This window comes from Pituophis catenifer, unplaced genomic scaffold, assembly GCF_029215685.1.
Source record: "Pituophis catenifer annectens isolate HBS135680 unplaced genomic scaffold, rPitCat1.0.hap2 SCAF_2, whole genome shotgun sequence".
Classification (NCBI taxonomy): domain Eukaryota; kingdom Metazoa; phylum Chordata; class Lepidosauria; order Squamata; family Colubridae; genus Pituophis; species Pituophis catenifer.
The window spans coordinates 182,273,347-182,288,262 of record NW_027256882.1 but is presented as its reverse complement, the minus strand read 5'-3'; the positions used below and the strand labels follow the sequence as shown (position 1 = coordinate 182,288,262).

The 14,916-nt window shown below is 41.0% G+C and overlaps 1 protein-coding gene across 2 annotated transcripts in view; it reads right to left on the bottom strand.

Annotated features, from left to right (window-relative positions):
* Nucleotides 1-10,958, bottom strand: part of RAB3D (RAB3D, member RAS oncogene family) — a 51,845-nt gene extending 40,887 nt beyond the window's left edge. The window contains exon 1 of one of the 2 annotated variants that reach the window (XM_070935275.1): nucleotides 10,689-10,958. The gene's annotated coding sequence lies outside the window, so the exon portion shown is untranslated. The remainder of the gene's footprint in view (nucleotides 1-10,688) is intronic. The other variant, XM_070935274.1, reaches the window with a different exon arrangement.
* Between the last annotated feature and the right edge of the window lie 3,958 nt (nucleotides 10,959-14,916).

Here is a 14,916-nt window from a genome sequence, read left to right as displayed (position 1 = left end):
CAGTCATATGGTCATAAGTGGGAGGAGATGGGTGATTGGAATGGTGACAAGATTAATAGTAGTGCAGACTTAGTAAATAGTTTGATAGCAGTGTTCCAATATTTGAGGGGCTGTCACAGAAAGGAGAGGGACAACCTATTCTCCAAAGCACCCAAAGGCCAGACAAGGAATAATGGATGGAAACTGAACAAGGAGAGATTCAACCTAGAAATAAGGAGAATTTCTGACAGTGAGAACAATCAAACCAATGGAACAACTTGCCTTCAGAAGTTGTGGATGCTTCATCACTGGAGACTTTCAAGAAGAGACTGGACAACCACTTGTCTGGAATAGTAGGGTTTCCTGCTTGTGCAGGGGGTTTGACTAGATGCCCTCTAAGGACCCTTTCAACTCTGTTATAGAGTTATTATCTGTTATAGTCTTTTTTCCTTTCCATAAAATTAACAACCAAATTTCTTGCCAGCCAAGACACCAACTAGTCATTGTATCATTCATTATATGTATGACTTGGTGATTATGATTTTGGGCTATTGAAGAGAACAGCAGATTATAGTTCAACCTTCTCTCCATGCAGCTGTACTTGAGGTGGAATTCCATGTTGGCAATATGTGCCTCCTTTCTTTGGGCCCGTGGCAGAATATACACGAAGAGAGTTGGCATTTTCTGTTGGCAGAGGAACACAGTAAGCTGCTGAAGAAGAGGAAAAATCTCTATATTTCTCCCCGTTTGCTAAAGAAGGCTCATTTTAAAAAAGCATAATAGAAATTTTTGAGGTTTATTTACAAGAAGGTTATACAACTGAGTTATTAATACTATTTACAGGTCTTACATGAGGTTAACCATTCTGCGTGCTTGTGCAAATGTACACACCTGAGTACATGTATAGCCTAGTTGTACTTGATCTCTCCTTTCTTGGCAAGGTTCTCATAGCAGAGGCTCTAATCCAACCGGTCAAACTAGTTTGGCTCTCTGTGACAAAGAGCTATTCAAAAAAGCCACTTTTCTGGTTTCCTGGGCTTTATCAGCAAACAGGCCTATTAATTTCTAGGTGCAAACATCAAAGGAATGCTGAAAGAGAAATGCTGGGAGTGAATTCTCTACCAAATTGTGCCTCCCTTCAGCCAATAAGATTTTAAATTGGCATGGTCTCTTTTGTATTAGATCTCAATCAGATACAATAACAGAGCATATTAAAAATGATGAATCAGATTAAAGCAGTAGCCTTGTTGGAACACCTATGTAAGCAATGGCAGAAAGAATCTCTGGCAAAAGCAGGAAAGCTTTTCATAAAATTTGGCATCTCTGGGGGAAATAGCTAATTGGTTTAGTTCCTATCATTGGAAAGTATTTGTGATTTCTTCCTCAGTTATACATTTTATAACCTGAACAGTTTCTCGGGCACTGTAAAGAAATAAAACATTACAGATAGTTGAGTGTTTACTTGGGTCAGCCAACAAAATGCCACATTTTTCAGACTCCACTTCACTATGAAGGAACCAGCTTCAGTTTGAAAACATCCAAGGAGAAATAGGTCATAATTTACACATGGAAAAAAGATCCATACACCTAAGGGGCTGCCCAATTACTATTTCAGTCCACAGAAGGAGAAGATAGAGCATGGAAATCATTTTGGAAGGGATCCTCCCTAATTTTCTGGAGAATAAAAGGAGAGGAGGGAAGAAATTTATTATTTATTTATTAAATTTGTTTGTTGCCCATCTCCCCAAAAGGTGACTCTTTTAGTCTTGCAAGATTCTGTTAACGTAATCTTATAATCCCAAAGGTGCTTTTTCAAGAGGCAACTAGTATACACAGTATACACATACAATGAAATTTACTTGACACCCAAAGACCAGGTCCCACACACATAATCCCCAAACACACTTCCACCCACCACAATTCCCCACCCCTAAACTACCCAAACATCCACACAACAGACCAAGTAATACTGTCCAACAGCTCACTGATGGTGGCCCTTTAGTTCATTGTTGAGTGCAATTATAGCTCTGGGATAAAAACTATTCAGAAAACGTGTGGTCCGAGTTTTAATTGTTCTGTATCTTCTGCCAGAAGGCAACAGTCCAAAAAGATTGTAAGCAGGATGGGAAGAGTCTCTGAGAATGTTATGCAACTTCCTCAAACAGCGAGATTCGAAGATGTTGTCCAGGGCTGGAGTCCGATAATATTCTGGGCAGTTTTAATGATTCTCTGTAGAGCTTTTTTGTCCGCTACAGAGCTGCTCCCATACCATGCAAGAATGCCGTATGTCAGGACACTCTCAATGGTGCTGTGATAGTAGGACAGAAGTAGATGCTGAGGTAGATTTATCTTCCTGAGCATTCTCAGGAAGTACAGTCTTCTTTACAAGTATGTTAGCATTCATAGTCCATGAGAGGTCCTCCAAGATATAAGTGCCCAGAAATTTAAAACTACCCACCCTCTCCACCTCCTCACCATTTATGTACAGTGGTAGATGTACATCTCTCTTCTTCCTGAAGTCAATTATAAATTCTTTAGTTTTTGTGGTGTTAAGTGTGAGATTATTTTCATTACACCACAGAAAGTCCAGTTGCCTCTTGAAAAAGCACCTTTAGGACAACTATGGCCTAGATGACTGAGCATCTCCATAGACATAACCTTATAATAAAGATAGAGTTAATATTCATGGTTGTGCTTCTTGTCTGGACAACTTTGAAGCTAAAAGATACCCATCAATATCTCTTTGCTTCTTCAAAATAGACAAAGAATGGATTGGTTATAAAGAAATAAACTAGAAAACAATTGAATAAGCTGAAGTAGTAAATTAGTGAAAATGGCATAGAGAAAAGGAAGAGAAAAGGAAGGTGAAAAGGATTTTATGCCGATTTGGTGCCTGATAAAGAAAAAAGAAACCCAGCCTCAAATATTTACTAGGTAACCCTGCCCATTCCTGTTTCTCAACCTCATCTACTCTAAAGGATTAAAGAAAAGATAACATGGAGACAGGGTGAGATCGGGTATAGTTACTCTGGGCACTTTGGAAAAGGGCAGAGTATAAATTAATTGAGTACAAAGGGAGAAGAACTTGCTATATTATTACAAAATATTCTAAAAGAAAATCCTCCCCCTCTTCCTCAGCCTCAGGAACATTCACTTTGCTGTGTGATGCATGGCATTTTTAGGAGGAAACTAAGGGAGATATCTCCACATCCCAGTCTTAACACACTTGGTAAGGAATGCAGATGCCAACACTGCCAGGCTTCAAACACTGTTGTAAATTATGGATCCTCAGACAGACACTATACTCGCATGCTACCTGGCTAATATAAAGCACAATTTCCTAATTTGTACAGAAAGAGAAACAATTTACATCACAGAGAAAAAAGAAAAAATCTAACACAAATTTTTCTAGACTTTTTTTCTTTAGAAATCACACTACCCAAAACGTTCAGTTTTCCTGGACTTGCCACCTTCTGGCGATTCCAGTGTTTGTTCCGAGGCTGAGAGGGAGAGAATTCCTCCTGCTGTTCTGCTTCCAGATCTACACTTCCAGCTTAGCCTGGAGTGATGAGCATGAGCCATCCACTACTTCAGAAGTGCAGGAACCCACAATGTTATCCTCAACCCATCCTCATCCTCCACCCATGTCTCCTGGCTTCATTTCAAAAGCAGTGTTTTCTGTCTTGCACTGGCATGCTGGGCTTCAAGCAATTCCCCTCACTCCAACTGACTACAATGGTGGAACACATTTTCCTGACCAGGCACTGCCTCCAGCCTCCACATTTTTTTCCTACAAGTTGATTGATGAAACATGCGAAGATGGACTAATCTGTTAAAGAAACCCAACAACCTAGGGAGTTTGGTTGAAATTCTACCAAGTTCTCTTTCAAGTGACAATGATAGAACTGAGTTTTCTTATTCCATTTTTAAATCAGGCCAGAAGAGATAAACAAGCAAGGGAATCCATCCATCAAGGGCTGCAGGAGACCTAGTGCAAATGAAACAACTGAGGCCAAAGCAAAGCAAAACGAAGCATTGAAATCCAGAAACCAAGCTGCTGCAAGTTGCAGTCTGAGTAAAACCTTATAATTAGCAGCATTTGTCTCTAAAACCAAAGGGGAGGAAGGGCTGGTTAATCTTAATCTGTGTCTATATGACAGATTACAGATTAACAGAGTTGGAAAGGGACCTTGTAGGTCATCTAGTCCAACCCATTTCTGACAGATGGTAGTCCAGTCTCTTCTTGAAAGCTTCCAGTGATGAAGCTTTTCCTTGGAAATCTATATTCTGTCCCTAGTGGGCTATGAATGTCTGAATTTGCCTGACAAACAAGGAAGCAATATTTAAAACAATAATGATGGTCTGGGGGTTTAAACACTATAGACTTCCTGCTTCCACCTTTCTCAATTAATACGCACGGTCACTCATGCCCTCGTCACCTCCCGTCTGGACTATTGTAACGCTCTCTACATGGGGCTCCCCTTGAGGAGCACTCGGAGGCTCCAACTGGCGCAGAGAGCGGCCGCGCGGGTGGTGACGGGAGCGACGTGGCGCTCCCATGTAACACCTCTCCTGCGCGAGCTGCACTGGCTCCTGGTGGTCTTCCAAGTGTGCTTCAAGGTTTTGGTTATCACCTTTAGAGCGCTCCATGGCTTAGGACCTGGTTATTTACGGGACCGCCTGCTACCACCAATAGCCTCCCACCGACTAGTACGCTCCCATAGAGAGGGGCTCCTCCGGGTGCCATCGGCCAAACAATGTCGACTGGCGGCCCCCAGGGGGAGAGCCTTCTCTGTGGGGGCACCTACTATCTGGAACCAGCTCGCCCCGGAGATACGGAGGATCCCGAATCTGCGTACCTTCCGTCGCGCGCTCAAGACTTTCTTATTTCATCAAGCTGGCCTGACCTAAGTCTTTCCCCTTTTTAAATGGAAATTTTAAATTTGGTTTTAAATTATTGGGGTTTTAAATTTGTTCAGCCAAATTATTTAATTCATTTTATTCTATTTTAAATTTTGTATTTATGTTTTATTCTATGGCTGTTCACCGCCCTGAGTCCTTCGGGAGTAGGGCGGTATACAAATTCAATAAAATAAAAATAAATAAATAAATAAATAAATATACTGCTCAAAAAAAAATAAAGGGAACACAAGCAGAAGACATCCGAGATCTGAATGAATGAAATAGCCTTATTAAATACTTTGTTCTTTACATACAGTAGTTTTGTGTTCCCTTTAGTTGTTTGAGCAGTGTATAAACTACTGTATGTAAAGAACAAAGTATTTAATAAGGCTATTTCATTCATTCAGACCTCGGATGTCTTCTGCATGTGTTCCCTTTATTTTTTTGAGCAGTGTATATCACATAGTGAGTCTCCTGATGGCCTTAGAGACAACTGAGATACAATTGCTTTCTCTAATCTGGATACCATTGTCTTATATCCCCAACCCAGTGGTGAAATTCAGCCGGTTCTATCTGGCTTGGGAAAACTGGTAGCGCAGGTGGCGGGAGGCTCCGCCCACCCGCCTGGACATCATCATGTCCCATTTTTGACCCTCTGTGCATGTGCAGAAGGCTCTGCACATGTACGGAGGAGGCACCCACAAGCATAGGGAGCGTGCTCACATTTGCAAACCGGTAGCGAAGGTAAGTAAATTTCACTCCTGCCCCAGCCCTCAAAAAAGAAGCCATTTATAACTAATCCTATCACAAATGCCTTCCTAATTGGCAAGTATGACTACTTTCACAAATCTGTCCATCTGTCTCTTCCAGTGAAATATATTCAGGCTCATTCTGTAACCCACATTTCTCAACACACTGACAATGAGATACTCTTTTACTTTGATGTTAATGTCCTGTTAAGTGCAGCCAAATTGCCTTAGTTTGTGCTGAATGTCAGCCACTAGAGTGTCCCAGAAAGTTTTGCTAAGACTAAAGAGGTATTTCAGTCATGTTAACATGTAATTATTCCACATAAAATGATCTCAAATATACAGTAGTAGATTAATTGAAAGTCAGTCTCTGCAAAAATGCTGCAGGCTGGAAAAGGAATTGATTCAAAGGACTAAACTTTTAGCCAAATCCATGCTTTTTTTCCTTGGGAGCCTCAGCTCTTTGATAATGTTCTTCATCACTTCTCTTGTATAGGTAACCTTTGACTTATGACTATGACTATTTGAAGTTATGATAGTGCTGAAACAAGTGACTTACAACCGGTCCTACACATTACATCACAGCATCATAATTCACTTAACTACATTATTTGCTTATAAGACAAAAAAGATCATAAAATCGGTCACATGATAACTCACTTAGCAACCTCATCTTTTAGTGATGGGAGTTCTGGTCCCAACTGAGATCATAAATTGAAGACTACCTGTATTACAGAGATATGAAGGGAACCAGAAGCATCTTATTGGTGTCTTTCTCACACAGAAAAGTGGGTTGTTGTTTTTTACATTGGCCAATACAAACCCTATATACCATATTTTTGGACTATAAGATGCACCGGTATATAAGATGCACCAAGATTTCGAAGAGGTAAGTAAGAAAAAAAAGGTTTTTGCCATCCCTGGCCCCCAGGAGCACTCTGCAGGCCTCCCAAACCCTCTGTGTGCCTCATTTTTCACAAAAATGGGACGAGCGGGGCGAGGCTTCAGGACACCAAAATGGCTGTATTCTGTGTATAAAACGCAACAACATTTCCACCCCCTTTTAGGGGGGGGGGGAAGTGTGTTTTATACTCTGAAAAATATGGTAAACGAGAGTGCGTATTTGTTTTCTCTTTCATATTCTACTCCTTGCGGACATTGCATGGATAGTACTGTAACTCAAAAGAGTATCAGATCAGGAAAAATCATTACTTCCAATTTTATACTCCAAATAGTGTGGTAGGACTCTAAGCAAATCAGTGGTATTTACTAGCAAAACCAAATCACCTCATTAGATCTATGAACTGGACCAAAAGTGATGGTACTAAATATACACAATTCAGATAAATTGGACAATAAAAAAGGGTGAAATTCAACAGGTATGCAATTCCACAGACTATCAAACATAACTACTTATTGGAACATGTATATACATCATTTTATTATTTTATTTGTATCTACCTTTATTATATTTATTTATTTATTTATTTATTTATTTATTTATTTATTTATTTATTTATTTATTGCGATTTATATGCCGCCTTTCTCCCTAGGGACTCAAGGCGGCTTACAAAATGACAACCTCAATACAAATCACAATACAATATCAAATTAAAATCAGTAACCCAATTAAAAACGATTTAAAATTATACCAGTGTACCCCCAAACGGATCAGTTTAATTGGCGGAAGAGCCACGTCTTCAGCTCGCGACGGAAGGAAAGAAGGTCGGGGGCTGTCCTGAGCTCAGTGGGCAATCCATTCCAGAGGGTCGGGGCTCCCACAGAGAACGCCCTCCCCCTGGGGGTCGTCAGCCGACATTGTTTGGCCGACGGCACCCTGAGGAGGCCGACTCTGTGAGAGCGCACAGGACGATGGGAGAACGGCTGGAGATGGTCCTGCAAGTACCCCGGGCCTAAGCCATGAAGGGCTTTATAGGTGAGCACCAGCACCTTGAAACGTATCCGGAGTGCCACCGGTAGCCAGTGCAGCTCATGCAGGAGAGGTGTTACACGGGAGTATCTAGACGCCCCCGTAACTACCCGCGCGGCTGCATTTTGGACTAGCTGAAGCCTCCGGACACATCCCAAGGGCAGCCCCATGTAGAGGGTGTTACAGTAGTCCAACCTAGAGGTAACAAGGGCGTGAGTGACCGTGGCGAGGGCATCCCGGTCTAGGAACGGATGCAACTGGCGCACAAGACGGACCTGTGCGAAGGCCCCCCTGGTTACGGCCGTCAGATGGTCATCTAAAGACAGCCGAGAATCCAGGAGTGGCTAAGATGCTGAGCTTGTTGATCAAAAGGTCAGTAGTTCAACGGTTCGAATCCCTAGTGCTGCATAACGGGGTGAGCTCCCGTGACTTGTCCCAGCTTCTGCCAACCTAGCAGTTCAAAAGTACATAAAAATGCAAGTAGAAAAACAGGGACCACCAGGTAATAGGCATTTAGTCATGCCAGCCACATGACCACGGAGACGTCTTCGGCTTTGAAATGGAGATGAGCACTGCCCCCTAGAGTCGGGAACGACTAACATGCATGTGCGAGAGGAACCTTTACCTTACTGTAGGCCTAAGGAATAAAACACAGGTTGATGTAGGGTTCTCTTAGCAGAAATTGCAGCAATATTAGCATCACCATTGAAATGTTAAGGTTAAGACTCTTCATAGATTTGTCATATTATAATAAATAAATAAATAAATAATCATAATCAGCATAATACTAACAATTATATTGTTTACATTTCTATCTTAGCATATTTTCTACTCTTCTTTAATCTCCTTTATTTCCAACTTCTATTTTTATTCTCTAACCATTGATAAAATAATTCCCATATCATATATTCAGTTTGTTCTTTCTCCTTAATTGCCAGTGTTAATCTGTTCATTTCTGCACATTCTAATATTTTCCTAATCACTTTCTCATCAGTAGGGATCACTTTTCCAATTTTGTGCAAATACGATTCTAGCTGTGGTTAATAGATGAATAATTATGTGATCTCTTTACTATAAGTTTCAGGTACAATCCCCAACAAGAATATTTCTGGTTTTAACTCAATGTGCTATTTTATCATCTTTTCCAGCCATGTATGTATTTTTGTCCAATATTTTTTTGCTTCTACACATGTCCACCACATATGATAATAAGACTGGTGGCACTTCCAACATTTAGCTGACTTATCTTTGAACATCTTTGCCAACCTCGCCGATGCAAAGTGCCATCTATAAAACAACTTATACAAATTTTTTGCCCATGCTATTATTGTCTCCTTCACTTATTGATCTTCCAGTTTTATGCCCAATAAGTAGCTGTACAATTTCTTTATCAATCTTTCCTCTGTTCCTGTTAATATCTTATCTAATTTTGTTAATTCTTTATAAAAACTATATAATTTAGCATCTTTCTTTCTCACATCTAGAATGTATCTGCACTTGTAAATACCATGTCATATCGATCCCTTGATCACTCAGTTCTTGTTTAGTTTTGAGTTCCTTTTCATTCAAATTGGGTGGGTTTATATTAATATTAGGATAGTCCTACTATGGTTTATGAACTTGATTTGGATTTACACTTTATGTGAAGCCACCTTTTATCATGTTATACTAAGCAACTATAATCCGACAGGTTTTTATAACACCCATGCTTCACAAGTTTTAATAGTTGGCTTCATACAACATGCTAAGCCAAAAATAAACAATCATGCAACCTTTGAATCCAGTTTTTGTGGTTGTCTTTTTTTTAATACTGCTCTTCTGTTTCTGTCCTCCCAAATCAAGGTAGATTAGGAAACAACACATAAAGGAAAATGTCAACTGTACAAATTGTGAGAGAAAATAAAAACCTAGATCCATCAGCTTATCTGTACACTCCACCCAAGCAGTCTTGACTCCAGGAATGCCACGTTTCATTGCTCAAAAGCCAGGAAGAGCCATTCAGGTGTGCAGATGCCCTATCTGCTTCTAATGACCACAGATAGAAAGACTGCAAATACTGACAGTTTCCGGGACCATCACACAGATGTGGATGCCAGCTGAGGTTGCCACAAAAGATCAGACTCACTATATCTGTTCTGGTAAAAGCACAGAAACTGGACAAAATAAAAAGTTTAAATCATTGCTGTGACTCTTTTAATGGTCGTCTCCTAATTCTGGAGGAACTTCCACATCAGTTTGCTCTTGTAGCAGTGCTAAGCAGATCTCAAAGATTCCTTCAGTGGAAAGAATAGATTTCAGTCTATAGATCTCCTACATTTGATTAACAGTTGGAACAGTACCAGATCCCGAGACATATCCAACTACATGAGAGCACCTTCCCGGACTTGGTGCTCTTCAAATGGATTACATAAGAACATGCAGTAAATTTACCAATTGACCCTGAAAGTTGTGGATAATGAATATTATAGTCAAACACATTCTGAAAGTGCCAGGCTGGGGACTCTGTGCAGCTACTTTTTTAGGGCCCTATAGCTGTTTTGAACAGCTACTAGCTTCCAATGAAGAGATGGTCCCCTAATTCTCCCCTCTCCTATTTTTACTAAGTGCAGAATAGTATTTCGGCACATTCTTGAAAGAACACTGTGAATTGTAAATAGAACACCAATCGGAACTTTGCTGACGTTGATTCAATGATGATTTAAATACATAAACCCTGATCTTTAAGAAGGAAAGTAATCTCATGCCATTAGTTTTATTACCCTCCTTTTCAAAGAGGAGCACTAACTGATGTTCGCAGTTGGCCGAGAAGGAAATGGATGCATGGCCGTTCCCCAATACCCAAGTTTGTGACTCTAGAATGAAGGAGAGTCAAACCAGACAGCCTTCCTGCGTCAACCCCAAGACAGTCGCCTTCACTTTCCCTCTAGGGCGCGCCCAGTCAACACACCCCGAAGTCTCAAAGGAAGAAGTTCGCATCCGGGCAGTTTGGAGTTGCAACCTCGCTTAGCGAACAAGCAACCCGACACTGAGCAACGCCAGCTGCCCGGAGAGTAACCGGACGTTGCAACTGGCCGTAGGGCTCCCTTCGAAAGAGTTACAGAAGAAGCCAAGATCACTGACTGACTTACTTCGCCTGGCTACGGGGCGTAAGGACCCGAGCCTGGTTTCTCCCACAGGCTGGAACCTGCTGCGATTTTCGGGCTGATTTAGTTGCTCCAGAGAAGAGGAGAAGCAGCAGTACTAGCAGCTCCTGGTCTGCGCGGGGAGGAGAGCAAAGCCACTCTCGAAAAAGGAAGAAGTGCCCGAGCCGTCTTCTCACAGCCGACCTCAGCAATCGATGCTCCACATCATCCAACCACTCCCACCTGGAGCGGGTCCGAAGTGGCCGCCCGCCCTGCTGTCTACCCGCCCTCGCCGGGTCCGGGGATTGCAAGGCGGTTCTTCGCCTGAACGCGGAAACAGGATGCCGGGAGCTCCGGAGAGGGCTTTCCAGGAGCTGCCCTCGAATCCTTACGGGTCTCGACCGCCCTGCTGTACCTACGGGAAAATCTCACTTCCTTCCTCGTGGCGGGACGTCACTGGTAGCACAATAATACGGTTTTTAACTATTTCTATAGCCACTTTTTGCTCCGGAGAAAGTTTTATCGAATTCTGTGACCTAGTTCGCGTATGGTGTTAAAATGTTATCCAAAATACATTTTAGGATTCTTTTTTATCGTGAGAACCTAAAACTTATTGTTTTGGATTTACATGATTAAGGAAGCCTTAAACTGTAATAAAGAGTATAGTAATTGTAGCAAGAGCAGAATGATCTTATGGACATCCATGTTCAAATTTCTTAAATCATAGTTGGTTGCGCTCCAGTTCACGTGTATATGAAGATTTCTCGTTGCAGACAATGTCGTTGAGGCAGGCTGTGCGGTGACGTCACATATTTTTGCGGAAGGCAGGGGCTAGTCAGGACTCTTCAGGCGTTTGTTTCTATACTCTGGAAGTCGAAAGGCGTATAAATTTAAATAATTATAATTATATCCCCGATGTATCTCAGCGTTTCTGATTTGGAAGAAGTCTAGTGAACAACATCGAAAAGACTTTATTGCTAGTCTCTGAAGCTGTGGTCACATACACCTGAGTGCATGCAAATACTCTTTCCTGATGTTTCAGGTTTTTTGTTTCGTGTGAACCTAAAACAAGTATGATATTGGTTTACTGAAATGCTCTAATTTATAGCATTCGGATTAAAATACTCCAAGATGACAGCCATTTTGAATTCAAACAATACAGCAATATGCTTGGGTGGAAGGTAATATGTAATAACATCGGACCAGCCTATTTGCAGGACTACCTGTCCCCCATTGTTTTTGCCTACCCCACCAGGTCTAACAGGGAGGGCATGTTTCAGATCCACTCCATCGGATAATGTCACCTTGTTAGACCCCATATCGTATCTGTTTTGTGGCTGACTTGTAAAATAGTACCTCCATTAGAGATCTGTGTGGCCCCAAGGCTGTTAGTCTTCTGTAAGGCATTAGAAACCTGGTTGTATTCCCAGATATTTGTGCCAGGAGGTAAGGTGAATCTCTTGATGTGTTTTTTTTAAATTTTGGGATTGTTATTTTAACTGGTTTCTTGTGACTTTATACTGTTATGATTTTAATCCTTGTACAGTACTCCACCCAGGGTCATTATTGTGAAATGGGTAGTCTGTAAATAGTTAAGTTTTGTGCTTGCTCTGAAAGCATTGTGCTTCCTCTGAAGTTTATATCTGACCATGCCATACACCTGATGTAGGTGATTGGTAGAAAATTAGGCTTGAATTTTGTTGGTCTACTAACTACTACTGTAATAAAGATTTGGTTGACAGGTATGCCTTTATGGTTAGAGTCACATATCACACTAAGCAGCAGGAGTACAGTTTGTACGGCACACTAGACTAAAAGATTGATTCACTTAGGGTTCAGTGTATTCACATGAATCCAGGCAACTGGTTTAATTCAGTACATTTAGTTAGTCATGGCTTCATATATTGTACAGAAAATGCCAGTGTGGTTTATTTAGTTAGGCATTTGTGTGTGCGCATGTGCCTTTGTGTTAGTCTTGATGCTTGGCAACTAAATGAACACGTCCCTGCATGTTTTTGGCAAGATTTTAAAAAGTGATTTACTCCTGCCTTCTTCCTTCCTGAGAGAGAGCGATGGGCCCAAGATCTGCACATCCTTGTTGGTTATCATGAAAGGAGGAGATGAAATCTATATCTATATCTATATATCTAAGCTTATATATACAGTATAAGCAAACAATTGGCTGCTGTCTCAAGCAGTTTTGGAAGAGTATGTGAAGTAGCACCATCTAGTGCTGTTCTGACTGAAAAACACATTTTAATTTTTAGTAAGAAATATAAAACTGATTATATGCATGTCACAGAATAACTAATGAACCACATTTTAATCTAATTTGTTCAGTGAATTTGTTTATGTGGTGGGTTTATGGTTCAGTGTGTTGTGCAAATTCAGAAGATTAGGTTAAATTGGATAACTGGTTCTTTTTAACACAGATAAACTCATTGTTTGAACACAACTTTAGGGCTCAGTTTACAGATCTATATAAGATGTTGGAAAAGGAGTTTGGAGGTCTAGAAAGCAGGAATAGCAATAGCACTTAGATTTTTATACTGCTCCAAAATGCTTTACAGCACCCTCTGGGTGGTTTACAATGTCAGAATCATGCTCCCAACAATCTGGGTCCTCATTTTTCTGACTTCAGCAGGATGGAAGGCTGAGTCAACCTTGAGCCCATCAGGATAAAATTCCAGACTGTGGGCAGAGTTTGCCTGCATTACTGCATTCTAACTTCACCACCAGGGTTCTTGACCAGGAATCATTGACCATCACAAATAGCTGTCCAACCTTTATTTGAAAATTGTCAGTGATGCCTATTCCATTGCTTAATAGCAATCACAATCAGAAAATGACTCCTTATTTTGAACCCTGTTCTGTCTGTAAACAGATACAGTGACTGTATCTGGTATCAGGTGCCACCTGTCTTGTATTTCTACATCTGGTTTTTAGTGTATAACTCTGCATTTCTTCCTATTAAACTGAATTTTACTGGAAAAAGACCCAATGTTCAAGTTTTTCAGGATCCTTTTGAACATTGAACCTTCATGTAGATAGGTCAGGAGAACAGCTGTGCAGTCCCAGGAAAAAGTGTGGCTGTTTTGAGGAACTGCAGTTAAATGCTGTGTGAGTGCCCTGTAGGATTTAGAAGTTTGATTTTTATTCTCCACTAGCACAGCAAAGAAAACAAGAAATTGATATTTTCTGTTTTAATATTTGTTATATATTCATCTATGTAACATAAATAACAAGGAATGCAGAATCTTTTCTGATACTAAATATAGTCAATTCAAAGTGAATAAGAAGATATGAGACTAAAGCTGCCACGTGTGAAACAGGGCCAATGTATCTCAATGGACAAACAAAGGGGCCAGCTTCCCTGCTCAACAGGGCAGCATAAGTATGTGTCCCATTAGTGATGCAAAATTGGGAATTATACCATGTAATTAATTACCTACTATGGATTAGCCCATTTTCTTCTGTTGGAAGAAATATCCTTCTGGGTTCAGTTCCAAGTGGGGAAAAAGACACTGGATTCATGGAAGTTGCTTGGAAAGATGGTTTAATGGTGGACAGGATCACTTGGCTTGAGTTCCTGAGCAGAAAAAGGGCAGAGATGCTGAGAGTGGCTTGGTTTCATGCCCTTTGTTGGGCTTTGAATATGAGGTTATATTCTGATTGGTTGTCAGACTCCCATGGGGCCATGCAGGGGCAACTCTGTATACTGTGTTTTGAGTCCAAGTTTGGTTGAGCCTTGCTCGGTGGTGTAATCTTCCCAGGTGCCATGTGGTGAGTTCTGTTGCTGGATGGGTAGAAGGTTAATCCTATCTTTGTTGGATCTTGGGTGAGGGCAATTCCTACTAAGGCTCTGCCTTTGTTATGTAGAATAGACAGGCTCAGGTCTTAATGGCCCATTGACAAAGGTGGGGGGGGCTGAGTTTCTGCCTCCTTTTAGGGGAAATATTCTGTCCTTTTAATATTTCCTAAAATATCTCATTCTTCTAGGAGAGGGGTCTATATCATCCTTGCTGACCTAAGCTTGGGGCTCTCAGTCCGCTTTGGTTGGGCCAGTGAATCATATTGGTGTTTCAATGTAGAAAATTGAAACTCAGATCTCCATTTTTCTGGTTCTCATTTTAGTGGAGCAATTTTTCACTATGGTAACCCAATATGCTAAGTACTTTTTGGGCTTCAGATCTGAAGTATCAGCCCTAATAAACAATGTTCTATGTGAAATAGT